A 26,447-nucleotide genomic window follows, 5' to 3' on the forward strand; every position below is an offset into this window, starting at 1 on the left:
GATTGACATCTGCAGACAGCATTCTTGCTCATGCTTTCTCCCTCTCTCTCTCTCTCTCTCTCCTGTGCTCATGCTGTCTCTCTTTTTTCCCCCTCTTTTCTCTTTTGGAGGGCAAAACATCTGTTTGCAAAGGGCTGAGGACACATGCTGCATAGGGAGATAAAAGCAAAGAGCCCTTATCCCATGTAAGAGTTCATAGATCTGTAACTCAGGGGGCTGGCGACAGGGTTTGACAAGGGTTGAAATCCTTCTGTCTTTCTCCCTTATATATTTGAGTTTGAAAAACAAAAACAACCAGGGTTATCTCAGATGTGCAATAGTGAGGATTTAGGTGTCAGCTTCGCTATCAGCTTCATTCTTTGTGCACAAAGAGAGAAAGAGGATCACAGATTTGCACCTAAGCTACACAGAGTGATGCCAATGCCTTGGTTTATCACAGTGAAGGAAGCCCATGCCTCTCCCTGCCCACTACAGCAGAGTTAAGCCCCAAGGGCCTTACACAGGCAGTGCATCCTTTCCCTCCCTGCAGCGGGAGCCAAGTTTAAGGAATGGGATGAGAGTTCAAGGCACACATACGATTGTAGACCTGCATTGTATAGATAGCAAAGAAAGGAAGCTTCAAAAATGTTCTGATGCTTTTCCCTCCCAGCACCAACAGGCCCCTGTAAAGTATTTAGCCATAAAAGTGTGCCTTTTCTCTTTGACCTGTCCTGATTGTGGAAAGGGCCACCACCTATGCTCATGCACCTGTGGTGTTACAGGTTTTAGTCCAGAGACTAGGTAAGGTGTTCTGAGCTATGAAAACAGCTGATGGGCTGGTCTATAAATCCAATTTAACCTATGACTCAGGTGTTGTACTGGTGTGCTTATCAGAAATGCCTGCAACAAAAGGGGCAAAAGTCCCTTTGATTTTCCAGCACTGACATACTGATTTACATTACACGGAGATACATATTTTGACTGCTTGACAAAGAAAATCATGCCCCTGATAGCGTCTTGTCAAGCAAGTAATCCTACTGAACTGAAGCATGACCAGTGCCATCCATTTTGAGGTCTCTTCTGCGTGGTAGTTTCCAGAGTCCTGGTGTGGCCAATTTCAGGGAACTGTGTTTTAACCTGGCGACTACCTGCAGACTTTGCTGAGCAGTGCTGGGAGCTTTGGGCACTTAGCAGCTTTGGAAATGACATCATAGGCATCTTAAATGTACTTTTCAAGCATGCATTGGTTTTAAAGCTTCCAGCTGGCCTTTTGGCCATATATATAGATCACGCACTGAACTGCTTACCAGGAATGGCAGTTACTTGAATGCAAATAAAAATTACATGTTTCTCTCCTGCCTTCGTCCTCCCTTTTTCTGCTTTCCATGTGGAATAAGATCTTGGGGATGTCTTGAGCTGGACCATGAACTCTCTAGACTGTCAGTTTTGCTAAGGGTAGAAGGGGCTTGCTGTGTAAAGCCCTACCTGCTCTTTGGATACTTGCACTACAACCTGCCATATTTTCACCATTACTGCCGTGTGACAGCAAGAGTTTAGACACATGCAGCCTTGCCTAGGGGTAAAAGGGGCTGGGGGAAGACACCAGCAGAAGACACAAACAAAACAGCTAGTTCAGAGCTCACAATTAACATGACTGAGATTTTGAGCAAGTCTCAGGGTAGCGGTAGCGGGTAGCACAAAGCCAGCACTGGGAGCTCATTTTAATTTCAACCATCTTGTGCGTGTGTAGTTGGCTGTCTTTGTTTAAAGAACTTGGCCTTCAGGTAGATTTTATTTGGATGGCTTGCTTATCCAAAGAACATTAACGACTTTCCTTGAGGAGTTCTAGCCAGTACCTTTGCACCCCGGTTCTCCTCTAGCCCTGTTTTCTCTTTTCCATAATCTCCCAGTGCCCGGCAGCAAGCCTTTAGGGTACATGCGCAAGCAAAAGGAGCTTGAGTTGGGGAATTAATATTCCTGGAACATAACACCAGCAGCATGCACACGCTGAGGAGAATATTAGAGCTATTAGCGGTGGGAGTTTGGAGTGCATGCAATATCTAGATGGAGAATTCAGTGTGATTAATCTGCCTCTAAGCAGCAGCCTCCGGGCTCTGGGAATTCTGTGGCACGTTTGAAATCAGAACTTTTTTTAATTACCTTTCCGCATCAACAAAACAATTGCAGTTGTGTGAAAATAAGCCCATTCAGTCCCTGCCCTGTCTCTGTTCTTTATTTTTTTTTTTCCCTTTTTCCTTTTTGGATGAGACATGCTACCAGAGCCCTGAGTATTCATGGTCCCAGCAGCTCTGACAGCACTTCACACAAGTGCAGAGGGACTTAACCTGGGAGACTTGGCCAGCCTCCAAGTCAGGTAATTGCATCATGGGCCAAGTTGGAGCAAGCCCATGCTAGTCAGCGTGCATGTGTTAGATTCCTTCCACTTCCCCACTTCTTTTTTCTGCTTCCCAATAAATGCCCATGCCTTCCTCTCTCCCCCATTCCCCTCCTCACCTTGCATGGCACGTGTGCAGCCATGTTGTCTCCCTGCCCACAGGCAGGTTGAGAGAGATTCCCCGAGAGAGAAGGAGTGGGATAAGCGTGGAGGTTTTCTCTCACGCAGTCAGCAGGGTGGAAAAAAATAGATGAAAAAGATGAAAGGAGTCAGTATAAAAATGGTAGTAAAGTTGTGGCCAAACAAGTAGCAAGACTTGCTGAAGGATATGAGATTGGATGGGGTTCTCGCTGCTTGCAATTCATACCTTTTCCCTCCCTCTCACAAGCAGAGGCAGGAGAGTTTATTCCTTCCATTGCAGCCTGGTTTGTTGCTCTACTGGCACAGAGAAGCCATAAAACAACAGGGGAAATCTTCTTTGATGCTGTGGCTCTGCCAAGGCTGGGATGATGCCCCAAGGCACTGGTATTCAGAGTTGATGTGGGAACTGAGGCTTTGGCCATGGAGGAGCTCCCACCTGGAAGAGCATCTTCTGGCCGCCTGGATTTTATGCTGGAAGCGCATAGAGCCACCGGGGTACAAAAGTTTCCAACAAGTGTTTTGGGCTTCCAGTGCTGCTGCCAGCCCTCTGGGGCACCTCAGGCACTCATGGGGCGCTTCCACCGTCCAGCAGCAGCAAGCTGGGAATGTACTTGCCAGCTGGTTCATAGCAGGGATCTGGATCGCTTCCTCTTCGCTTCTCGCTCGCTCCACGTACAGATTTCCCTCCCGCCGCACTGGCAGGTTGTGGGAAGGGCAGGCTATGGTGGCAGTGCTGTTTTCTCCTCCCTTCCAGGTCGGCACAGTGATGGGAATTGCTTTGCAGGTCTCAATGAGGGCAGGGATGAAGGTTGGAGAGAGGAGTGAACACACTGTGAGGATCACAAGCTGTCTCCTTTTTGGGTCTGCAGTTCCAATAACTTCATAAATATAATGTTGTCTGCAATTAGCACTGTTTAATTATTTAATTTTTTTTCTTTATTTCACTTGGCTGTGGCTGTGCCCTTGGCTTATTCTTCTAAATTCCTGGCCTTCAGGTATGACTAGCACAGTGCAAGTGTTTGAGCTGCCTTGCTTCAAAAGGTGAAAGAAAATATCCCATTTTAAACACAAATAACAGATTTTTATTTTTGGGGCTTATTTACTGACATGTTTGAGGTTGTGTTAAATTTTGAGAAATTGATGTTAAACAAATGCACCAGCTGAATAAACAAAAAAAGTCCCACATCTTACAACTTTCCAGGTCACATTAAGCCAATAGCTACTTAATGAGCCTTTTTTTTTTCTTTTAGGCTTTATTTCAGATATGACCATAGAAGTCTTATATCATCAGCTTTTGCTCCTAGAGCAACAACTGAGGATTGCCTTGTATTGGGAGTACATCAAAGCCTCCTGGCCTTTCTTTTATCTACCCCAGCCTATCTTCCCCTCCCCAGGGCACCTAAAACCTAAAAATACACTAGGGAATCGAAAACCTCACCCTATTGCCATGCTTAGGCCTCACACTGTTACCTTAATTCTGACCTTTAATACCCCTTTTACTCGAATCGTAGCTTAGTAGTGGTTTCGGATCCTCAGATGGGGAAAACCCCCCCAAGTGCACACTGGTTAGCATTACCTCTGCCTGGCCCACGGTTCCCAGACCTCTGCCATGGAGCTCTGGTCACTCTGTGCAGTCCTGCTTGCCCGGTGGCTCTCAGCGCTGCCTTCCCAGCGTGTCTCCGGCACAACCCGAAGCATCTGCCTGTTTTGGTCCCTACCGTGCAATCCCCCTCCACCATACCCCCTAGAGCTTCTCCTGTGGCCACTGCCACCCCTTGATTTTCACCCCAGCACCTCATTCTGCTCCAGCATCAGCAGGTCCAGAGGCCATGGCAGGTGGCCAAGGTGCCGGAGGGCTGTGGGAGCCTGTGCTCCATTGGAGGATGGTGCCTTGGCTGGCACTTGCTGTCTGTCCTGCTCAGACCACCTTTAAAACGTATTTCCATTGTGGTCACAAAGTTTATTTTGGAAAAAAAAAACAACAACCCACACACAAAAAAATCACAACAAAAAAAGAGAGTATATTTTATAAAAGAAAAAAAAAGCCATTTTCTTGGCCAGCCATTTCCTGAGTTCCCTTTGTTACTACTGCAGATATGTGTTTGAATAAGAGCCTTTTCCCCTCCCCTCTCCTATTCCTCCCTGTTCTATCCTGCAGTGAAGTCACAATCCGGCGTTTGTGGGCTCTGTGTGATGTCAGAGACTCGGTCTTGTGACTTCACCGGCGGGCTCAAGCAGAAGGTGCAGACGGGGCTTAGAGAAGAGAAAAAAAAGCCCCCTCCTCTTCCCTCCCCCCCCCCCCCCCCCCCCGCCCTCCACCCTCTCGGTTTATAAAACCAGTAGCTGAGATAAATCGGAAGGGGGTGGGGAGAAGCAGCAGGGAAAGCTGAGAAAGATGCCAGAAAGGTACAGTAAATGGGCTTTATCTCTCTCTCCCTCTCCCTGAAAGTTGAGAGTGGAAAATTGCCCTGCAGAGGCCACCTCTCGCCGACCACGCGCGGCGCGGTGGCGGCCGTGTGTCTGCGGCGCCCTGTGCGTGTCACCCGCCCCCGCGACGCCGCCGTGCCCACCCGGGGTGCCCGCGGGTGGCTGGGAGGGTGGGCGATGAGGTCCGGGGGCGGCGGGGGGCAGCTGGAGCCCGGCGTGGCTGGGCACGGGGAGCCGCTCGCCTTGTCCCTTTTCAAAGGCCCCAGCTGTTGGCTGCTCGCTGCAGTCTGGCTCCTGCTCCCAGACCGACATAAATGGGTTATGGGGTTTATGCATATGCGTGTGTGTGTGGGGGGGTGGCTTCCCCCCCCTCGCCCTGTAAGCCTTGTTGATTTTTTTTTAATTTATTTTGTTTTGGATGTGTGTGTTTATTTTTTTCTCGCTCCGCAGGTTCAGAGTAGCACGGGGGTGGATGGGGAGGGGCCTGCCATTCCACCGTGATGTGTGGGTACATCAGGAGGGAGAAGGGCAAGGCCTCAGGGTCACATTCTCAAGGGCTGTGAGATATGATTTCTTCTTTAATATCTTCTTTTGGGGAGGGGGGCGTTTTGGTGATGGTTGTTTTTTTAGCTGACAACTGCACAATAGCAATGTGGGTGCACCAGCAAAGAGCAACCTAAAAAAAAGGGGGGGGGGAAAAGAAAAAGAAAAAAAAAAGGGGGGGGAGGAGGGAAATGGGGGGTTAGCTTGCCCCTCCTTTCTTCTTCAGCAGTTTTTTTTCGCTGTGTCCAATTTGCCATTCACTTTAAATTTTGGACAAAGACGGGGGCAGTGGGTGGGTGGCTTTGAGTTTTGTGATATAATATGACTGGAGCAAAAGAGTAAAGCGTAGACAATTAAGGATCGGTGCGAGAGCTTTGCTCATTCAGTCTGTTGAGGAAGCCGTCATTTTGTGTTAGTGTGTGCATCTGGAGGAGGAAGGATAGTGGAGAGTGACAGTGGAAGGATGCCTGACGTTGTAGTGTATTTGTACTTGCGAAACACCCGCTCCAGGAAAGGAGGGCTTCAAAAGAAAGGAATGAGGGAGAGGGGGTCCTTCTCAATTTGCTCTGCGGTGAAGCCACTTCAGACTGGACTCTCGCTGCTGGGAACGTGATGTTTTCTTGCCTCCATGAAAGGGGAGGGCTGAGGAAGGAAAAGTGCATGCAGGTGTCAGGCTCCTTGCTGCCACCTCTCTGCCTATGCACCTCGCCCCGATGACCGGGGCTTCTCTGCTGCTCCGGTTCGCGAAGCTCCTGGGAAAAGCACCGCATCCCGTCTGCAGCACCAAGCTCCTCTCCACTCCCGGGTCACTTGGGTCCCTCTGCTGCACTTCACTCCTAAAGACCCAGAGCACATCCTGCTTTTGTAGTTATTTATTTCTTTATTTCAGCTACTGGACCCTGGCTGTCCTCTGCCAATACGTTTCAAGGCTGATGAATAGCACCCCCTGCAGTTATAAACCTGATCTTTTGTAGCACAGATGTATAATTAATTGTGCAGCACTTTTGCAGTCTGAACAGGCAAGTGTATTCTTGGAAGACACCCACGTACTGCCGCCTGCTTCTCAGACTCCCAGCTCCACGACCCTCGGAGAAGGGAGCTGTTGGCCACAACTTAAGAGCCTCTGTCCTACCCGTAGTGATGTGAAATAGGATTCAAATCCAGGGCTTTGGTGTAAAAGCCAAAAACGCCGCCACAAACAACCCCAAACCCAAAGCACTGCTGCACCGCAGGACTCCTCTGCCTCTGCTCCGGCATGAAAGAACTTTTAGGGTTATTTGCATCTCTGTTCCATCACAATGGTGATGCTTAGGGATTTTTCCCCCTTCTTTCTTCTCTCAGAGGGGAAGTAAGTTTGTAAAGGACTTTGAAGATAAAAATCCTTGTCTGCACTGAGTACTGTCTGTTGGCTTGTCTGGGAAATGAAACCTGGAATCACCCTGCATTCCCCTTGGAGGTTTAAGTCAAAAGAGCCATTGAGGTTTCCTCCTTTGGACCTCTGGCCCCAGGGAGGGCAGAAGTGGGGGTGTCTGAGTGGGACTGGAGGGACACTGCCTATGAGTCTGGAAGGTGGGGGGCGAGGAGGAAAATGCACCCTGTGAAACTGAGGGCAGAGGACATCAGGGATGTGATTTAGCTAAGATTAGATACAGAAGAGATTTTAAGCCTCATTATTTTGTCTGGGTATGGCAGGATTGTCCCCTATGGGGCTTTCCTCAGTTCTTTATCTACACCTGCTTTTAAATGACTCCTGAAAGAGCAGAAAACAGTGGAGAAAACCCTTTCCTTTGATTTCTCTTCGTCTGGGGACATGGGGACATCCATCGCCCAGGACTGTAACCACTGGTGTTCAGGCAGGGGGGAGGCATGCATCACTTCAGCCCCATGCTAGGATATGAAAGGATTAAATCCCTTTCCTAAGCAAAGTGGAAGGTCCCCAGGTGTCTTCTCTCAGGCTCAGAGATTGTAGTGGGAGAAAGAAGCAGGATCCAGCTGGGTAAGAGACCTCATCAAGAGGATAAAAGCATTTAGGGTAAAGGACAGTTTGTCTCCCCGAGTAGGGGAAGTAATCAGTGAGGATGTGCAAGGGTCTCTTAAAAAGCCCTAGGCAGGCAATGCATATATCAGAAAAGAATTTCCAGGCAGTGGTGAAGGGGAACGAGCTGAAAGCGTTAATTAGTTGCCCTCTCTGCCCAACCCCCCTCCCTGTTTCTGTTAAAATATTCCCTTTCTTATAACCACCACTGCTTTTTTCATTCTTTCTTTTTTTTTTTTTTTAAACTTCTGTCTCAATGAAAAGGATTGTTAAGGAAATCCCCTACATATCACTTAAGGCTAGCTGCTGAATTACTGTTTCTCGAGATGAGATAAATGCTAGCTGATTATAAATAGAGTGACTACCCTTTTTCGTCAATATTAGGCGTAAGCCGACACCTTGATCTTCAGCCTGTGGCATGAATCACACTGTAACAGTTGCTAGTTTCAAAGAGTAGTCATCCCTTCTCTCATGCCATGCTCCCTGCTGTGGAGAGGCTTGGCCCTGATGGGGGGATCCCTGGGCTGTGGGCAGGTTCCCCAGGGGATGTGAGGCTTCACCCCGGTGAAATGCTTTCTCTCCACCAATGTAACCAGTGTCCCTTCATTAGACCTGGGTTCAGCCAGGGTTATCAGGGGGAGGACTGCAGCCCCCCTCTGCCCAGTGCTGCTGCTCCTCAGTGAAAGCGTTCATGTTGGGATGGCTTGTGTTCTTATCTGTGGGTTTGGGCTGTTTCTAAAAATTGCTAAAACCAGTGGAAACACATTGAGTTGGTAGGTTGACATGAACTATGCTTGCTGAGGCACCTGTTCTTGCTTCTGTGCTCACTGGTGATGTTCTAAGAAGTAGTGCTGACCTTATTTTCAGAGCCCTGATGAAACCAACAGTATTTTGTTTAGGTCTAATTAGTCAGAGCACGTTTACAGAAAAGTTAAAGGGGGGGCCCTCCGTCCTAATCACCTCTCTGGGCAAATGTCCTGGAATCCTGAAACAGAAGCAAGTTACTTAAGATTTTTCTGCATGGCTTGGACTCTCTAAAGATAGGTCTGTCCAGTCTTTACAAAATTAAATACTACTTGCTTAACCCAGGGCAGCTCTCTGTTACCTAATAGCTTTTAAAGCATTTTCATCACTTAGGTTAGGTGATATGAATGAAAATACACTACTTTCCCCCACCCCAAATGTGTCAGTAGTGCTCATAAATAGTTGAATACGTTGTGTTTAAAGTTGTAAGTTCTGTATGTTCTCATGTGCCCTATCCCGACTTGGATTTGAGTGTGACTTTAAAGTAATTCAGGGCACTAAAATAAGACATGAACATCTTTTGAAATGTAGAATTATGGTGTTTGAGCATTGAATATATTTTAATGAGATCCAAAGTAATTAAAGTGGTTGTGTTTGAAGTAGGGTTTTTCCTCATGTTCTATCAGCAATAGGAGATATAAGTAAACTGTGGTGGAACTTTAAAAATATTTTTAATAAACCAATCTTCTCAGATGAATCAGGACCAGAGAACGTCACTATATGTGACCAAAAAAAGCAGAAGTTGGTTTATATGACAAGAAGTTAATGAGATTTCATGCAACGTCTATCTTTAGTGGACCCTTAGGTTTCTACTACCCAATAGAAATACAGCCTTCTTACCAGATGAACATAGAAGACTTTCTTGGTTTTTGTCCAGTCTGATGCCTTCTGCTTTTGCCTCTTGCTGCTGCAAGCCCTTCTTATTTGCTGTTTCATGTGCTTGAATTATGAAGCACGGTAGCAGCAAGGTGACTGGAAGAACTAACGCCATTTCTTCAGGGACCTTTTTTTCCTCTTCTGTTGTCACAGCTGAGATTCCAAACAGCTATTGCATGCATCAGGGAGGAAGCCAACAGGGAGCAAAGTAAGAATGAAAATCTTAGTTGCTTCTAAAAATTTGGAACTATATGTCATGGGGATTTAGGCTTGTTAAGCCCAGAAATTCCCACTTCCCTGTGGGCAATAAAAAAACACCCCAGCAAATGAAACCTCTGTAAAAGGCCACCAGAAGTAAAAGAAAACAAAAATCCCTTTCTGTAAAACATGTTCAGGCAAGGCAGTTCTAATATTTGAATTTCTACTTTTATTTAGATATGCTTAGCAATTCAGATAATGAAGATTTATTGATGGTCTTTTCTGCCTTGTCGGAGACAGTCTTGCTGGGGAATCATATTTGTATGGCTTTCTGTTTTTATTTCCACCTTCATTACTTTGGGCATCTGCATGGAAATGCAATCAGCTTTTCCTCAAAAGTTCAGCTGCTGTTGTTTCTAGCTTTTTCTGCTGCAGTCAGATTCTTTTGTCCACAGCATCACAATCACTTCCACAGCAACTAATTCTGTTCTGCCAGAAGCAGCTTTTTGGCAGGAGGTAAAAGGAAGAAGCAGAAGAAGCAGAGCAGGTCTTAAGGTACAAAGATCCTATTTTCATGAATCAGCTCTTTGTAACGGGAAGATGAGAGGACAGAAGTGCTGCAGTATTCAAAGACAGAGCAGAATTGTCTCTCATATGGGTGTGTTAATTTTTCTCCTGCTATGATTTTCCTTCCTTTGAGATGCTCCAAAGTCTTTCAATCCAGTTGTTGCTCTGTTGCAGGAATGGAGTGGTAGGACTTAACACCTTGGCTTATGGAGATGGTTCTAGTGTCTGGAGGAGAGCCGCTTCCAAGTGATGCAACCAAAACATGACAGTCAGTATGTTGAGAATCTGTGCTTGTCCAAAATACTTTCCAGCAAGCACACAGATCCTTTGGCAGTCTTAAGGAGAAAAGTTCAATATCGGTGAATGAATGAGAGCCCTCCCTGTCTTTGTCGCAGTTCCTTGGGAGACATCTGGTACTGCTTCTCTTCTCCCTTGTGTAGGGTCAGATATAACACTTTTTGTCTGAAGGAAGTATAAAAGAAATAGGAGGAAGGTATGGGAAATCCTGGGGCTAGGTAGGAAGAGAGGTAGGAAATGTTAATGAATGCAGCCATGCTGATGTCTTTCTTGGAGAAAGAGAAACAGGCGAGCTGCCCTTGCTTTACACTTGCTTAAAGATGTAGTTGTCCCACCGTGAATATAAGTTTCAGTCCCTGGTTGCGTGACCTGTAGGTGCCTGATCTTGCTGTCGTGTTTTGTATTCTCTGTCTTCAGTGCCCATTCCCGTAGCATCTAAAGGCCTCTAGATGAAAGCCATAAAAGTGCAGTGGTGAGCCTGTGCATGACATGAAATTGTGTAACAGGGGAAGGGCTTAGGATAAGGGTAATATCTTGAAGGGACAGGTGCCACGTCTGTGAAATCTGCATGCCTGACTCGGCGGACACTTCACCTTCCTGGTGCTGCTGGTTCAGTGCTTTTCATTAGCAATGAAACCTTTTGTAAAGCAGAAGAAATCTCTCAGAGGACCCCACCAGCTGCATTCAGAAATCATCTTTCCTCTAGCAAACACTGGGGCGCTCAGAGCCTTTCCCACATACACTACCTGCAAATTTGTTCGCTGCATCACTTACTGTCCTCCCCCCTTCCAGGCAGAGGGAGCTCAGAGGGTTTGTGGAGATGAGAGGTGGCTGAGGTCAGGAATGGTGTCATACTTCTGTTTCCCCTCCAAGCTGCTAATGTATGCTTCTGGAGAGCCATACGAACTGAGTAATTACTGAATTACGGCTAGATCAGAAGTGGTGACCTCAAAGACAGAGGGAGACTCTCCATCTCCATTTGTCAGTCCTCTCGGGGTCAGAAAGACCTTTTTTCCCTGGGATCTGGGAGAGTGGGGAGAAGGGGCTGTGCAAGGTAAGCCTCACTTACTTTAAGGCATAACAGGGAAAAACATTTGCTTTTAGCCATTGCAGAATTCATGTGCAGTAGGAGTGTCAACATTGCTTGCATGTGTGCACTGACAGCAGCACTGGTAGGAGCAATGGCACTAACCCTGAGGGCTACTTAGGGGGCTTTATTTTGCTCAGAATCTCCCACCCACCATAGAGGAGGGTGCCAAGTCTTGAGGCCCTTTTCCTGCCTGTCTCTGCCTTGTCTGTGCCTCTGTCCTCAAAAGCATTCTGATTAGGAGGTGGCAGGAAGGGTTTCTGGGAGGAAATGGGCAGGATTTGGAAGATTTCTGTTGTGGTAGTACCATAGTGGCTCTGTACAATTATGGCTGAGCTGATTTTCTTGCACTAAAAGCAGAGACTTCAGTCTTTCTTTTGACTGTAGTGTAGTGCATCGGCTAAATTTACAGCACTTACTCTCTGATGATGGAATGTATTTGCTGGAAATTACGTGCAAACCTGTTTAGTTCGTTGTGTTGATTGTAAAATTGATGCTTTAAGGTTTGTTTTTTTTTTTTTTGTAAGTAATCATTTTTGGCCTTAAATCTCTGGTTTTTTTTTTCTTTTCAGAATTGAAGGGTGATTTACTTATAAGTTGCTTTAAGAGCTTATAGATGCTACTGATGACTTTACCCTGAAGCAGAAAAGCTTGCATGAGTGTTGGATTCCCACTCTTGATAGTGTGTTTGCAGAATTGAAGCCCTGGTAGTATGATGGGGTTACTTTCTTCATTTGTCCTAATAATGTTTTATTTATAATTTTTTTTTTTTGTAACTGATGGTGGTCAAGTTGTCACTGAATGGCCAAGTCAGAAGGTTGAATTTTTTCCTTCTGAAAAGAAAATGAAACGTTCAGTGGCTAAGAAAAACTTGGTGATGTGAACAAGGTGTACTAATGACAGTGGTTTTTCATCCGAAGTCTGCAGACAGCCAAAAATTAGTTTCTGAGAGAATGAAATTATCCATTAAGCTCAGTGGGGCTGTATATTGAAGCCTGATGGATCACTTTGAAAGCTGCAAAGGATATGGCGTCTATGCTTGCGTGATATTTAACTAATACAGTTTTGATAGCTTTGTTTTCATTCTGCACTTTTATTGACCCTCTCTATTACCAGTGATGTCTACTGTACTGCAACAGCTGACAATAGTATGAATTTGCCTGTAATTTATAGCACGATTTCTTTTAAAACTTCATTTCATCCTTTAAAATCAGCCGTGTACTTTTGAGCTTGTAAATATTGAGCAACTTGTGCTGTATTTCCCCTGTAACGCCTATAAAATAATCATTAGTGGAGATGTGGAATGCTGCTGTGCACCAGGCTAGAGATCTAGGTATTTAAGTATGCTAATTCACTTATTTTTGGTCCTTTGAAAAATATTTCAATTAATGAATGTTCACTGTCCTTGTAGTTTTATAGCACTTTTTTGAGCATTTTACAAAACTTTTGCTATTTATGCTGCAACTTCATTTTGGACATTAAGTGAAAAATAACAAGCTTATCTAGATAAGCTGTGCTCTCGCGGTTTTGTATATACCAAAGGATTTTACCTTAAGGTAAGTTTAAGTTTAACTTAAGTTGGAGCACTCCAAGCACTCCTACCTTATAAATCTACATAAAGGATCGACCTCAATTGATGCTTCACTTCAAAATCAGAAAACAGATAATGGAAAATCAAATTATAAAAACCTTATCGAGTTCCCCCACCCCATTACAGCTTTTATCACAGTCCGGGATCCCCAGGGGGAATGCTGCTCTAACCAAGCTCTTCGCATGCCATGGCAGTCAACAAGATTAAAGCTGTTTCCTACTACAGCAACCTCGCGGCTTGTCACAGGGAATGTGCTGTCGGAGCCTCTTCTCCAGGCAAAGGAAGCGATGACCTCCGCCTCCCGCGAGCGAAGCACCGAGCCTTAAATACTACATGCAAATGGGCGGCCAGTGTTAAGGAGAGCAGGGGTGTGCTGCGCTGCGGGAGCAACAGGGCAGTGCCTGTGTGCTCCAACTGCAATTCCCAGGGAGCTGCTGTGGAGCGCGTCACAGTAATTTCATCGGAAGGAGATAAGGCATAGATAACAGCAGTAGACTTCCCTCTGAAAGGAGCCATTGCCTGTTGAGTCCAAAAAGGAGCAGGCAAGTCTTTCCTGGATAATCCTGATGCACAATTGCCTGGCCAGCAGCTCGGAGTCCCTGACATCCACGAATTCTTAACTTGAAAGACACATGGTAGAAGCACGTGTAATTGTTGTCTGCTCTGGTTGTTTTCCCCAGACTACTGGCATCATTGCAGCCCTATCTAGATGGAATTCCAGCCAGCCTCCGAATTATTTTTGACAGATAACACATGGTACAAGATGCGGTGGTTCGTATTTATTTTTCATAAAAAGCAAGTCACCTGTGGAGGAGCCATCAGTGAAGTTGTCAACTGGCTGTGCTTACAACAGTCCTCAGCAGTTCATTGCTTTTTGGATGAGCTATGAGCAGGGGCCTTCTCTCAGAATACCGCTTGCTGAGGATCTGGGAAACAAAGCACTTATTGAAACTGTCCGTATCTGCTCAGTAAAGTTCCTCGCAAAGCGAGTTTTAAATGATGCTTGAGCTTTCCCTGCCCAGCACTTGGAGCTTCACAGGCTGCCAGCCTCCTCCTGCATTTTCACGTGAAATGCTCTCAGTGGCAGATGGAGGAAACTGTAGTGTCATATAGAGCTTCCTTTGCTGGCATGCAGGCTTAAGTGAAGGAGGTGATGATTTGACAGGTGCTGCATCTTTGCTCTTAAGCTGCCCCCTCCACCAGTCTCCTTGCCCCCTCACCCTTAACCCCAAAAAGTAATGAATCTGAAAAAGGCTTAATCGTTTCCCCAGCAAGGAAGTGCAGCTGGACCCACCAGGCTCCCAAAAGCAAGGCCGGGAGGGCGCTCGGAGGGAGGGCTGGCGGTGGCCCGGGCGGTGCGGGGCTGGCGGGGCACTGCGGGGGCAGGAGAGCCCGGGCCCCGCCGCCTCCATGTTGTGTACAGAGCTCCCCGCGGCTCCGCTGAGGCACCTCTGGTTCGGGGGCCGCCGAGCCCGGGTGTGCGGCCTGACCGCCGGCTCGGAGGGTGCTCTAGGGCTCCGCGCCGGTGGAGCGGCTTCCCAGCCCCCTGGCAGGAGCCCTCCGAGCCCGGCCACCGCTGCCGTGCGGGGAGAAGCGAACAAACGGACCAGAGCCTGTTCCTGAACTAGCTTGGGGGCGGGAGGGCAGTGCTGATGAGGAGAGGGGAGCGGTGCCTCCCCGCGCAGGCGGAGCGCGGCCGGGCCGGGCCGGGCGTGTCCCGGTGCCGCCGCAGGGGCGGGGGCGGGCGGCACGCGCGCCAGGCGCGCCTCGCCCACGTGCTCCCGGCGCGCGGGAAGGGGGAGGGGGGGAAAGTGTGGCGCGCGGCCCCTTTAAGCGGGCGCGTGGTGGTGGGAGGGGCGGCGGCTTTCTCGCGCCCGCCGCCGCCGCGCGCGCAGGCACGTCCCTGCACGCGGGGGCGCGCGCGCACGCGTCGCTCCCCCTCCCCTCCCTCGCGCTCCCATCCCTCCCGCGCCCGGCCCGGACCCGCCGCCTCGCGCCGCCGTTCCCGCTGGCGCGCGCGCTGGCACCGCCATCGGGCGCCGCCATTGGCTGGCGGGGGTCAGGTGACCCCGTGTTATTTCCTGTGTGTGTGAGGTGCGGGTGAGGGAGCACGATGGGGCCGGACGCCCCCGCGCCCCCGCCCGGCCCCCGCACCCACACCCGGGCCCGCTGCCCCCGCTGCTGAGCCGCCCCCGCCCCGCCCGCCGCGGCGGGGGCGCCGAGCACGGCGGCGGGGGGGGGGGGGGGTCTCAGGTAAGGGGTGACCGCGCTCGCACGGGCTGGGTCGGTGTGTGCGGGAGGCCTCGGAAGGGAGCGCGGCTCCTGGCGGGGGAGGCCGGGGCTCCCTGGGCATGTGAGGGCTCATCCGTGAGTTGGGTGAGCGCAGGGTACGAGGAGGGCTTGTGAAAGGGCTCTTGGGAAGTTTATCCTTCTTCACCTCCCCCTTTTTCTTTAAAGAAAAAACTGTTTGTTTACGTGTGTTCAGAGAGGCCCTCGTGTTGTGTGGTGAGGTGCCCACCTGTTTTCCTGCCCCGGAAGAGTGGTCTTGTGCAAGAATTGTGAAGTTTTTGTGGGAATTGGTGCTTCTGCTCAAGGGATAAACGATTAAAACTGTTGGAGGGGATGGATGCACCATGTGCTCCAGTTGCAGTAGGTGGACGGGCTGTTTTGGGAATGTTTAAGGTTCGCAGCGCTTTTCTGCTTTGTGGAGGCTCAGTGCAGCGTTGTTCATCTGAAGAGATAATCAGGATATAACTGTGTTTGGGCTACCCAGAGGATCAGATTGTCTTTTGTTAATGCTGCTTACTTTGCTACAAGTTGTGTTTAGGACTGCAGTTGGAAGTTATTTTTCCTTACCTTGGGGGAAGACTTAAGAGAAAGTTATGTAACCCAAGTGTTTTAACCTATGTATCAGAGCTGTGTAATGGCTCTGGGACTCTGTTATTAAGTTGCAAATAAGAGCACGTTTGCGTGTGAATCAACAAGCGATTGTCTATGTGAGTAGATTTGGCACCACCAGAATCCTTTATTTCTTGTGTATACTGTCTTTTCCATAACGTTCCCCCTACATTAAAAGGGCAGGCAGATTGATTAAACTGCAGCATTATTTCCTTTACCATTCCAGTTTGGGTTAAGTCCTCCTTTGAAAACAAAAGAAAAATAAGAGGTACACCTGTGAGGGGATTGAGTTTCAGAGCTTTCTGTGTTTGGGTTAGCATTTTGAAAGCTATTCACGTCTGTGTCGCTTGTTGCCATCTGTTGATGCGTCCATGGGTAATTCTTTGGAGCGTTTGATTTTTAACATGCTTCCTGACCAGTAGGTGTGCATGGAGCAGTTGGATCACCTCTATACCCAGACTTTGTAGAACAATAAAGTGACTGGATGATGGAGATACAGCAGCCTTAGGTTTGTAGCACGTTGGCTGAACTTAATTCAAGAAGAGCTGATTTCTTTCATCTGTTGTTTAGGCTGCTTTTTGGTAAGATAACTTTGTTTTTTGAGGCTTAGAGATGAGTATCACGTAGCATAACCAAGTCCATTTGGTTAAGTGTATGTGATAAATAGTTTTTAGTATTGTTGTTTATGAAGTTCCATTTGGCTGAAGTGTTTTGGTTTTTTTTTTTCCCTTAAATCTACATCTTTAAATAGAGTTTCATATTTATTTGTTCACTTTAAATTGAGTTGTTTGAAGCTGTATTATTTCATCGGTTGTCTCTGCATTAGATTCAGTTGGCATATAAAAAGGCAGCTGCATTAACATGCTGCAGAAAGAATTACTATTAAAAAAAGGAAAGAGATATTTATTAGTTTAGTCATCTGTCTCTTAAACTTTGTTAATATTACAAGGAGAGGAGAATAGTATTGCCTCATTTCTGTAAATTGTTGGTACATGAAATGGATATTTTTGAATGTTCTGGTTAAATTAGCAGGCAAGCTACTATGCCTTCTGAGTGGGAGTATGACAACACCTTTTATATAAAATATATGACTTGCTACTCTACTCTTTTAATGCTTATAGTTTTGGGATAGCTTTTGGACTTTGTAATATTAGACTTAAACATCTGGTGGGAGGTCTTTAGATCTTCTTACAGGTTTGGTATTCTTCAGACTACTTAGCTTTAAGTCTCTTAGCATCCTTTCTACTAGAATTTTATGTGTTTTGACACGATTTTGAGCTTTGACCACTAAATCAGGTTTCAGAGGCTTTGGGATTGATGAAACATGCATTTTTGCTGAAATGTATAGTTTAATATACCTTTGCAGCCTGGAGCAGGTTAATCATGGTTCCCTATGTGAAAAGAAATAGGAGCAGATTTGTTATTAGCAACTTTAACAGGAGGTCAGGAATTTTGTTTTTGTTGTTGTTCCTTTTCTTTGTTACTAATGCTCCATTAAAAAGGCTGGAAATGAATTTTTGTTAAAGGAGAAAATCTGTTTCTGTAATGCATAAATAACAACTAAAGGTTTTTCAAATGAAACAGAAAACTTATTTGTGTATTTTAAAGGAGACCTTTTATTGTCAGAAGAGGCTTCCTTAATCTTTAGTGGAAGAAATGGGGAGGTATTAACCTATTTACTGTATTTTAAGGGATACTCAGATTAAATTTAAAGACTTAAAAAGGTGTAAGTAAAAAGATGCTTTTTACTTCTTAGTATGGTTTTTGCCTATAATTCGTACATGTATAAAGCCTGTGGGACAAAGCGAAATGTGTAGGGTTTGAGATTTTCCCCCTTTCCGACTTCCCGTGGAAATGTGTGCAAAGATGACCTTTTGGGCTCTTGGTACAAAGTTAAAAAGAAAATCATTGCATAGTCCGTCTCTCCCTTCCTTTTTAGGTCATGTTTAACTAAACCACCCATGAAGCACAGCAAAATGGCAGCAGTGCCGCTCTTGGAAGGGTCCCTCCGTAGGAGCTGTATTGCACAGTTCCTGTTGCTAGTCTACCAGCTTGGCAGGTTTCTCTCTGGAGTGAGGGCATAATATGTAATAAGCTGGAGCAGTTTTATGCTGCTTGCTTGGATTCCCTGTAATTTTAGATAAGGGTGTATTTAAGAGTTTATAGCTGGCTGTGCATATCTTGCCTTTTGACACAGGGTATGGCAGATCTCTGTTTGGGTGGGATAGCTTTTTAATTAAAAGATACGTTTATTTTTTAATACTCTGTTCAGTTATGTTTTGTACTTATGAAGGGTATTAGGCTAATGTTTTGGGAACCTGAGATTTTTTAACTTCAAAAGATTTAGTAACGTTTTTGGCAGTGCTGGCGTCTCAGGCTTCAGTGTGTACCGTAACTGGCCGTGTGAGAATTTGTGTTACTTAATCTTGTGGTTGGCCTCCAGAAATTGTTGTACATAATCTTTCCTGTCTTGAAGAGCCAACTAATGTGCTGATTTGTTGATGAAGACTGGACTGAGACCAACCAACTCTTCCCATTCAAGAAATTAAACTGCTCTCTGATAGCAAAAGGTGGTTTTTATTGACTCTTGGTGAGATTGCTCTCAAAATAATGTTTTGCTTTCTGGTTTAGCTTTTGGACTTTTGAAATAAAAAATAAAGGCTGTCTTAAGTATTTAAAACCCCTTTTAATAGTGTTGATATGCTATGCAGAATTTTCTTAATTGTAGAAGCTGTTTAGTGTTACTGATAGAGAACACAAACATAGTGTAAGCAGAGGTTTATACTTGTCTAAAATTATGCAGAAGAGGCTGTTCCTGTAGTGGAATCTTGATGTGCAATTCTGTTTCTATCAAACTTTTCTTATTAAAAAAAAAAAAAGAAACAAAAGTTGGTTCAGTTATTCCCATGACTCGTGTCTCCTTCCTTACAGGTTTTGAGTAGACTTTAGTCTTGACTGAACTGGAAAAATGGGAGATGTCTTAGCTGTGTACAGCACTGCTGGTACATCAGTGTCACACTAGTGTCTACCTACACCACTCCTTGGTTAGTTCAGCTGAGCCTTTCCACTACTGATTACCACTAAGATAGGTATTGATTTGTTTGGGGACACTTGGAAAAGCAAAATATGTTCTTCATTATGCATGTACATGCGTTTCCTTTCTCTTTAAAAAAAGGAGAGGGGAAAAATAAAAAGCTACATCCAAAGACTTGAAAGTTAAGGCTGACATGTAATCAAAAGTGGATTCTGTTTAGCCTTGCTGGAGGATAAGATCAGCTCTAGGTGTTCTAGAGTCTTGTGATATGCTGCCTATTTGCCTTTGAAGACAAAAAATGTGAGAACTGAATTTTACCTATTGAACTTGTTTGTGCTGCGCTTGTGAACCACAGCACAAGCAGTCAAACTTTCAGTTTTCACCTGGATACAAAAGAGCAGTCATGTTGCAGTAAGATTTCTGGTTTTTCCTGCCTCTTACCCAGTGATTCCTCAAGAACAGAGTTAAGAATTGGTAGATAAAAGTGCAACCATCTTCTTATCAGCTCAGCCTGGAGACTGAATACGCAGGTGGTTTTTCCAGCGTTCTTTGTGTTTGTAACCTGTGATGATATTAGAAGAGTAGAAGAAATGTTACCAGGTTCTTTGTGGGAGAACCCTGACTTGAGTCCCTTTGAGATTTGATCTGCTCTCCATTTAAGAAACCTATTATTTCTTGCCTGCATTGTGAGGCAACAAATACAAAAAAGCTAGGAAAATTACTTTCCCCCCCACCTCTTCACTGCAAGCACGCAGGATATCTGTGTTCATACCAATAACTGTACGGAATCATTGTGTATTCAGTGCTGGAATATGATGATTTATTTTGTAGTATTTTACTGATATGAACTCAGTCATCTAATTGCTAGTAAATTGCAAATCATAAACAGAACCCTCTGATGAGCTCTGATAAGAGCTCAGTATGTATCTAGAAATTGTATGGGGAGCCACTATGCTAGAAGCCATAGAACAGTTTATTGGAAGTATTGTTCATATCATTCTTCCTGTATTATGTGCTGCAAACTGTTGTTGATAGCTTTTAACTGATCTGAAGACTTGGTATTAGCAGAGCTGGCTGAATGGCTTGTGTCCATATACAGCATCATTAATGACTGTTAAAAACATACCTAAAACTTATTAGCTGAAAGAAAAATATGCACTGTCACATTTGCCAGAACAGGAATAAACCATCGTACACCATCATGAAATGTTGTTAAACAGCCTCCAATACGGTATCTTCACTTTGCTGTTACCTGTGGTCAAATGCCTGGATACACTTGAATTTCCATGAGATTTGATTAGTCCAGCAGTGTTTTCTATGAGTAGACGTTCTGGAATAATGGGAGTGCTATATGCGACTTTTTAAAATTAACACAAATGGTTATATGATAAATGTAGGGAATGCCGTGTGATCAGCATTATGCTGTCTGCTGGAAATACAAAACAACAGGGCAGAAACAGTCTAGGAGGTTCCTGGAGTGTGGGGCAAATAACATCTGACACAGCTGGTGAGGGAGACAACTAGGGAAGGCAGCTGCTGGACCTGTTGTCTGTGAACAGAGAAGCACTGGTGGGTGGTGTGATGGTTGGAGGCCATCCTGGGCACAGCAATCACAAAATGATAGTTTTGAGTTCTTGGAGAAGTAAGGGAGGGGACTCAGCAGAACTGCCACCTTGGACTTCCAGAGAGCAGAGACTCTGGCTTGTTTAGGAGCCTGGTTGACAGAGTCCCTTGGGAGGCACTCCTGAAGGGCAAAAGAGTCCAAGGAAGGCTGGACATTCTTCAAGACGGAAATCTTAAAGATGCAGGAGCGAACTGTCCCCATGTGCTGAAAGATGAACCAGCAGGGCAGAAGACTGGTCTGGCTAAACAGAGCTTTGGCTGGTACTTGTGGAGAAAAAACTCATGGAGTTATGACCTTAGGAAGAAGGGGCAGGCAACTCAGAAGGACTGCAAGGATGTTGTGAGATTACACAGAGAGAAAATTAGAAGGATCAAAACCCAACTGCAACTTAACCTGGCTATTTAATCTGCCATGAAAGACAATTAAAAATGTTTTTATAAATACAGTAGCAACAAAAGGAGAGCCAAGGGGAATCTCCATCTTTTATTGAATGTGGGGGGGAAACACAGTGACAAAGGATGAGGAAAGATGGAGATGCTTAATGCCTTTTTGGCTTAGTCTTTAACAGTAAGACCAGTTGTTCTCCAGATATCCATCCCCCTGAGCTGGAAGACAGGGGTGGGGAGAGGAATGAAGCCCCCATAATCCAAGGGGGAATGGTTAGCAACATGCTACACCACTTAAAAACACTCAAGTCTGTAGGGCCAGATGGGATCTACCCAAGGGTACTGATTGAGCTGGCAGAAGAGCTCACCAGGCCTCTTCCCATCATTTACCAGCAGTGCTGGCTACCCAGGGAAGTCCCATTTGACTGGAAGTTGGCAAATGTGATGCCCGTTTGCAAGAAGGGCTGGAAGGAGGATCCAGGGAACTACAGGCTTGTCAGCCTGACTTCCATGCTGGGGAAGGTTTGGAACAGATCTTGAGTGTCATTACATGGCATGTATGGGACAACCAGGCAGTCAGGCCCAGTCAGCATGGGTTTAGGAAAGGCAGGTCCTGCTTGACCAACCTGATCTCCTATGACAGGGTGACCTGCTTAGTGAATGAGGGAAAATGTGGATATTTTCTTCCTGGACCTTAGCAAAGCTTTTGATACTGTTTCACCCCTGGAGAAACTGGCTGCTCCTGGCTTCAATGGGTGCCCTGTTTGTGGGTTAAAAAAACTTACTGGATGGTCAGTCTGGAGAGTGGTGGGGAATGGAGTTACATCCGGGTGGTGGTCGGTCACAGGTGGTGTTCCCCAGGGCTCAGTGCTGTGCCAGCCCCGTTTAATGTCTTTATCGATGATCTGGGTAAGGGGATCGATGGGATGTACCCTCAGTCAGTTTGCAGACAACACTAAGCTGGGTGGGAGTGTTGATCTGCTGGAGGGTAAGAAGCTCTGCAGAGGGTTTTGTACAGCCTGGATTGAAGGACCAAGGCCAGTGATATGAGGTTCTACAAGGCCAAGTGCCAGATCCTGCACTTGGGTCACAACAGCCGCATGCAGCACTACAGGCTTGGAGCGCAGTGGCTGGAAAGCATTCCAGTGGAAAAGGATCCGGGGGGCACTGGTTGACAGCAGCTGAACATGAGCCGGCTGTGTGCCTAGAAGGCCAATGACATCCTCCTGGCTTGTGTCAAATACAGTGTAGCCAGCCCTGTACACTGGTGAGGCCACACCTTGAATCCTGTGTTCAGTTTTGGGCCCCTCACTAGAAGAAAGACATGGAGGTGTTGGAACGTGTCCAGAGAAGGGCAGTGGAGCTGGTGAAGGGTCTGGAGCAAAAGTCTTATGAGGAGCAGCTCAGGGACTTGGGAGTGTTTAGCCTGGAGAAAAGGAGGCTCGGGAGAGACCATTTCACTCTCTACAGCTACCTGAAAGGAGGCTGTAGCAAGGTGGGGTTCTGTTTCTTCTTCCAAGTGGAGTAACAAGCAATAAGACAAGAGGAAACGGACTCAAATTGCTACAGGGGAGGTTTAAAGTGGATATTAAGAAATATTTCTTCACTGAAGAAGTTGTCAAACATTTGGACAGGTTGCCCAGTGAAATGACAGTCACTGTTCCTGGAGGTATAGACATGTAGATGTCATGCTTAGGGACGTGCTTAGGGACATGCTTTCGTGGTGGCCTTGGCAGTGGATGGGTAGGGGTTGGACTTGATAATCTTAAATGTCTTTTCCAACCTAAATGATTCTGTGATTCCATATAACAGTGTCTTTCCCTCTTGTTTCTCATTTTGCATTTGAAGAAAAAAGAATGTAGTTAACGGTGTTCTGTCATATGGTGTAAATTTTGGTTTGCTGCTGCAGGTTTTCCCTGTTTCATTTCATGTGTATGAGGGTGGAGAGGTTTCCCTTCTTCTCCTTCTCCAACATATTTGCATGAAATGTTGTGTACATCTGATTTTCTGAGGTTCTTGGTCCTGACTGTACCTTGTGCATATTGCTACATAAAAATGGTCTTTTAGATAGGTCTTGCTAAGTATAATAGATACAGATAAATGTAATAGATACTTAGCAGGCAGTAAATGAAATGAGGAAAATTGTTACAGAAGGAGGTAGCAGATTGTATTGCAGGGCGTTGCTGAGTGAGTGGCAGGTTCTCTTCTGTACTGTTGGAGAGTGGAAGTAGCAGGAGCATAATTTAGAATTCTCCAAAGTGACGCTGTTTATTTTGCATGAAAAAACTGATCTGTGCTATCCTTACCCCCCTCCATCCAAATCACTGCATTTCCATGGAGAAACATCTCATCCCATTTACTGTGAGAGTGCATAAAGAGAACTCTGCTGCAGAATCATTTGATTGCCAGCTGTGGTAGGGCATTAGTTTTGGGGATGAGGTGGGGGTGTCCGCTGCAGTGTGGTGTCCTCCATCTCTACACTTCTGACTTCAGTCAACATCAAGTTTACTGCGGTTTGGGGAGCAGGGTGGTGACTCTTGCCTGCTGGTCTTTTTTCATTTTGCTTTGGGTACTTTTCTACATTTGATATCTTGCACCTCATCTGGATGTCTTTAGATACCTTCTCATATTCCAGTTTTCAGAGACAAAACTGTGTTCTTTCTTGGGAATTGCTCAGTTGAGTACATGCTTTTTTTTGAATGATGGTAGTATCCTGCGATTATGATACAGAAATTTAACTTGTCATGTGTTCGTTTTGTTTGTTTCCTTGTCTTTTTGGCTTACAGAAATACAGCTTGTTACATGTTTGAAAGATGGAATTTGTGGAAAACCAAAGGGGGGTATATATATAATACAGCTGCTGAAAATAGCAAGGGGAGGAGAAGAGGTTAATTATATGTATACTCTATAGCCTAGTCAAAACCCTGTCAGAGTTGGTGGAAAAAGAAAACTTGAGTGAACCTGGGTCAAGCTCACCAGAGAAAGCAAATCTCTTAGCTCAATGAGAAACAGCTTCCTTTTAGGATCTCCCTAAAAGTGGATGGGAGGAGGATTTGGGAAATAAACTTACTTGTTTGTCCATAGAACTGTAGTGTTTATAAAGACTTTGTTGGTCTGTGTTTACTCATGAAGTTTGTCATGATTGGCTCTGTGTGTTCATTGGCCTTCTGAAATAAGCGGAGTAAGATCCTTTAGCTCAGTTGATTAACAAGACTTAAAGAATTAAATCAGGAAAAATTCTCAAGGTGGAAGTCACTTTATTGCATCTTTCTAGCTGAAACAAGGTAGCAAATTTCAGTTTTTCTTAGAAAGTTGGTATGTTTTAGAGCAAGGGAGAAAAGAACATCTTGCCTTTCTTCTCCTGTGATAGAACTCTAGGAGTACATTAGCATTATGAAATGATTCTATGTAATCCATCCTGTATGGTTAATGTTAATTGTCCCTCTTTATTTAACCCGCTCATGAGGGGAGGCAGGGTGCAGAAAGAAAAAGTAGAGTCTTCTGGGTTTGTTTTTTCTCTCCTCCCTGGATACAGAATGAATGGCTGCAGGAACTCTTAAGAGACCAATGGGGCTGACTCTCAGAGTAGTGGACCATCTAAGCTCCCTCTGTCTTATTTTGAAATAGTAACTCTAGCATTTCCAAAAATTATGCTCAGAGTGCAGTGTCTTTGTTATCCTCCACTAATCTGTATTTACAGAGGTGTTCTTTCTTCTCTGGTGCTGGATTCATCCCTCCTCGTTGCTTTCTATTGCTGACTTCCCTCAGGATATATGCTCTAGGATACGAGATGGAATACATGCTGTGGAAGCTTTGTCCGTCAGCTCTCCAGCCTCAAAGGCTGCCTGACACTATCACTGTGGTGATAGAGAAATCCTTTGGGGAAGGAGAAAGCTTTAAACCCTGGTTATGAGATCTCTAGTTGTAGGTTGTTAATTTCTCTGAACTGCTTATGCACATTTAAGTTAATTTTGTGCCTGTGGCGTGGTCTGAGTGCCGCTGTCATTCCCCCTGCCTTTGGCTGTGGCAGCAGGACTCAGAAGCCTGGAGTTAAGTGTGTGCGATTCAGAGTGACAAGGTACAGTGTCTTGTTTGTTGGTTACAGTGGCTTGAGTTTATACCATAGAATTTCAGACGTTTAACTGAGATGTGTTAGAAGTTTAATCACTTTATATGCATAAAGTTGATGTGGAAAGATTGCTTCTGGAAGGTTTTCATTGACTCAGTGGGGGAGCTGGTGAGAGGGAACCAATAAAAGTGCTTTAGGCCAAGGCTAAGTATAAACCTCAGGAGTTCTTAACTGTTTACTCCAACACTGCAGTATGCTGCCTCCTCTCTGTCATCTGTCTCTTGGTTATGCCAGTGTAACTGCAGAGGAAATGCATCATGGGATGGTTCAGGAAACTGGTCCAATCTGAAAAATTCAAAGAAAACCTGCAGGGGTGGGGATGGGCAGATAGATAGGAAGGGGGAAGAACTCCTTCAAATAGTCCTGCCTCTGAAGTAATCTCTCTGTTGACTTTCTTAAATTTATGAAGCTATTTTGTATTAATCAGAATTGTTTCTCCTGAATCCATGTAACTGTGGCTGTAGTCTTAGTCTCTCCCCGTTAGTCTCAGGAGACAACACTTACTGGAGGAATGGGTCTGCTTCAGCTTTTGGCTTCATCATGAGGCAGATGCTGTGGAATCTAAAGTATGGAGAAATGAGCAAAGTGACATTTAGAGGACATAGGTTGTAGGAGACAAGCAGAAGTGTTACTGAAGGAAAAGTTGTTGTTCCTCTAGTGTGAAAATCTTACAAATGCTTGGAATTTTTTTTTTTTTGAGGGCAGTTCAACCAGTTCCTATGTTAGAGAGAAGCCTTTTCTCAAACTCTTTTATCAGTAAACATGATATGGCCTTGACTATTCTGTTCTTAAGTGTGCCACAGCAGTAGTATTTGCAGACCTTCCACACCCAAATTGCTCTTAAATCTGCGTTGATTTAGGGAGATGAAGTGCTGAATTCATAGGAAGAATGATAACCTTGGCTAGTGAAAATTGAAAGTGCTAAAGCTAAATTCCTTGTGTTATCTTAAAGGAACAAAAACTGTCTGTAAGAGCTTTGGAGGACATAAATTTTTGAGTACAGCTTTTCTGCAAATGGACAGTAATTCTTTAATTTGTTAGTTTAAGTACATCAAGATTATATTTCTACCTGTTTTTAATGTTATTTCCTATAATGTAACTAGGTGGTATTATCCTTGACAATAGTTATATCCTAATCAATGGATATATATCTTATATACAGTGCATAGCCTGTATTGTAATAATACTTGCATGTAACTGATAGAGATTTTGTGTCAATGTACTTCATCTGCCTTGAGGAGTTCCTGGGAGTCTTAGTTACAGGTTCATTACACCAGGCATTGCAAAAAAAGAATAAAAAAATTTAATTGTATAGGCTACATTGAATAGAAAAGAAGGACGTGTATTACAGGTAATGTTTAATATGACCCTTACACGTATTCATCTTAGCAACTTGTCATAGTTTGAAGATATAATGCATTTAGGACTTTAAAGGC

The 26,447-nt window shown here is 45.2% G+C and overlaps 1 protein-coding gene across 9 annotated transcripts in view; it reads left to right on the plus strand.

Annotated features, from left to right (window-relative positions):
- Positions 1 to 26,447, plus strand: part of TCF20 (transcription factor 20) — a 130,597-nt gene that overhangs the window by 49,510 nt on the left and 54,640 nt on the right. For 2 of the 9 annotated variants that reach the window (XM_051784118.1, XM_051784123.1), the window contains exon 1: positions 15,013 to 15,193. The exons of 4 other annotated variants lie outside the window; for them this stretch is intronic. The gene's annotated coding sequence lies outside the window, so the exon portion shown is untranslated. Of the gene's footprint in view, positions 1 to 4,414; positions 4,922 to 15,012; positions 15,194 to 17,295; positions 18,409 to 26,447 lie in introns of those variants that run through there. 3 more of the 9 variants (XM_051784122.1, XM_051784119.1, XM_051784120.1) reach the window with 3 other exon arrangements.

Source organism: Manacus candei, unplaced genomic scaffold (assembly GCF_025592945.1).
Source record: "Manacus candei isolate 608988 ecotype Guabito, Panama unplaced genomic scaffold, ASM2559294v1 h1tg000018l, whole genome shotgun sequence".
Taxonomy (NCBI): domain Eukaryota; kingdom Metazoa; phylum Chordata; class Aves; order Passeriformes; family Pipridae; genus Manacus; species Manacus candei.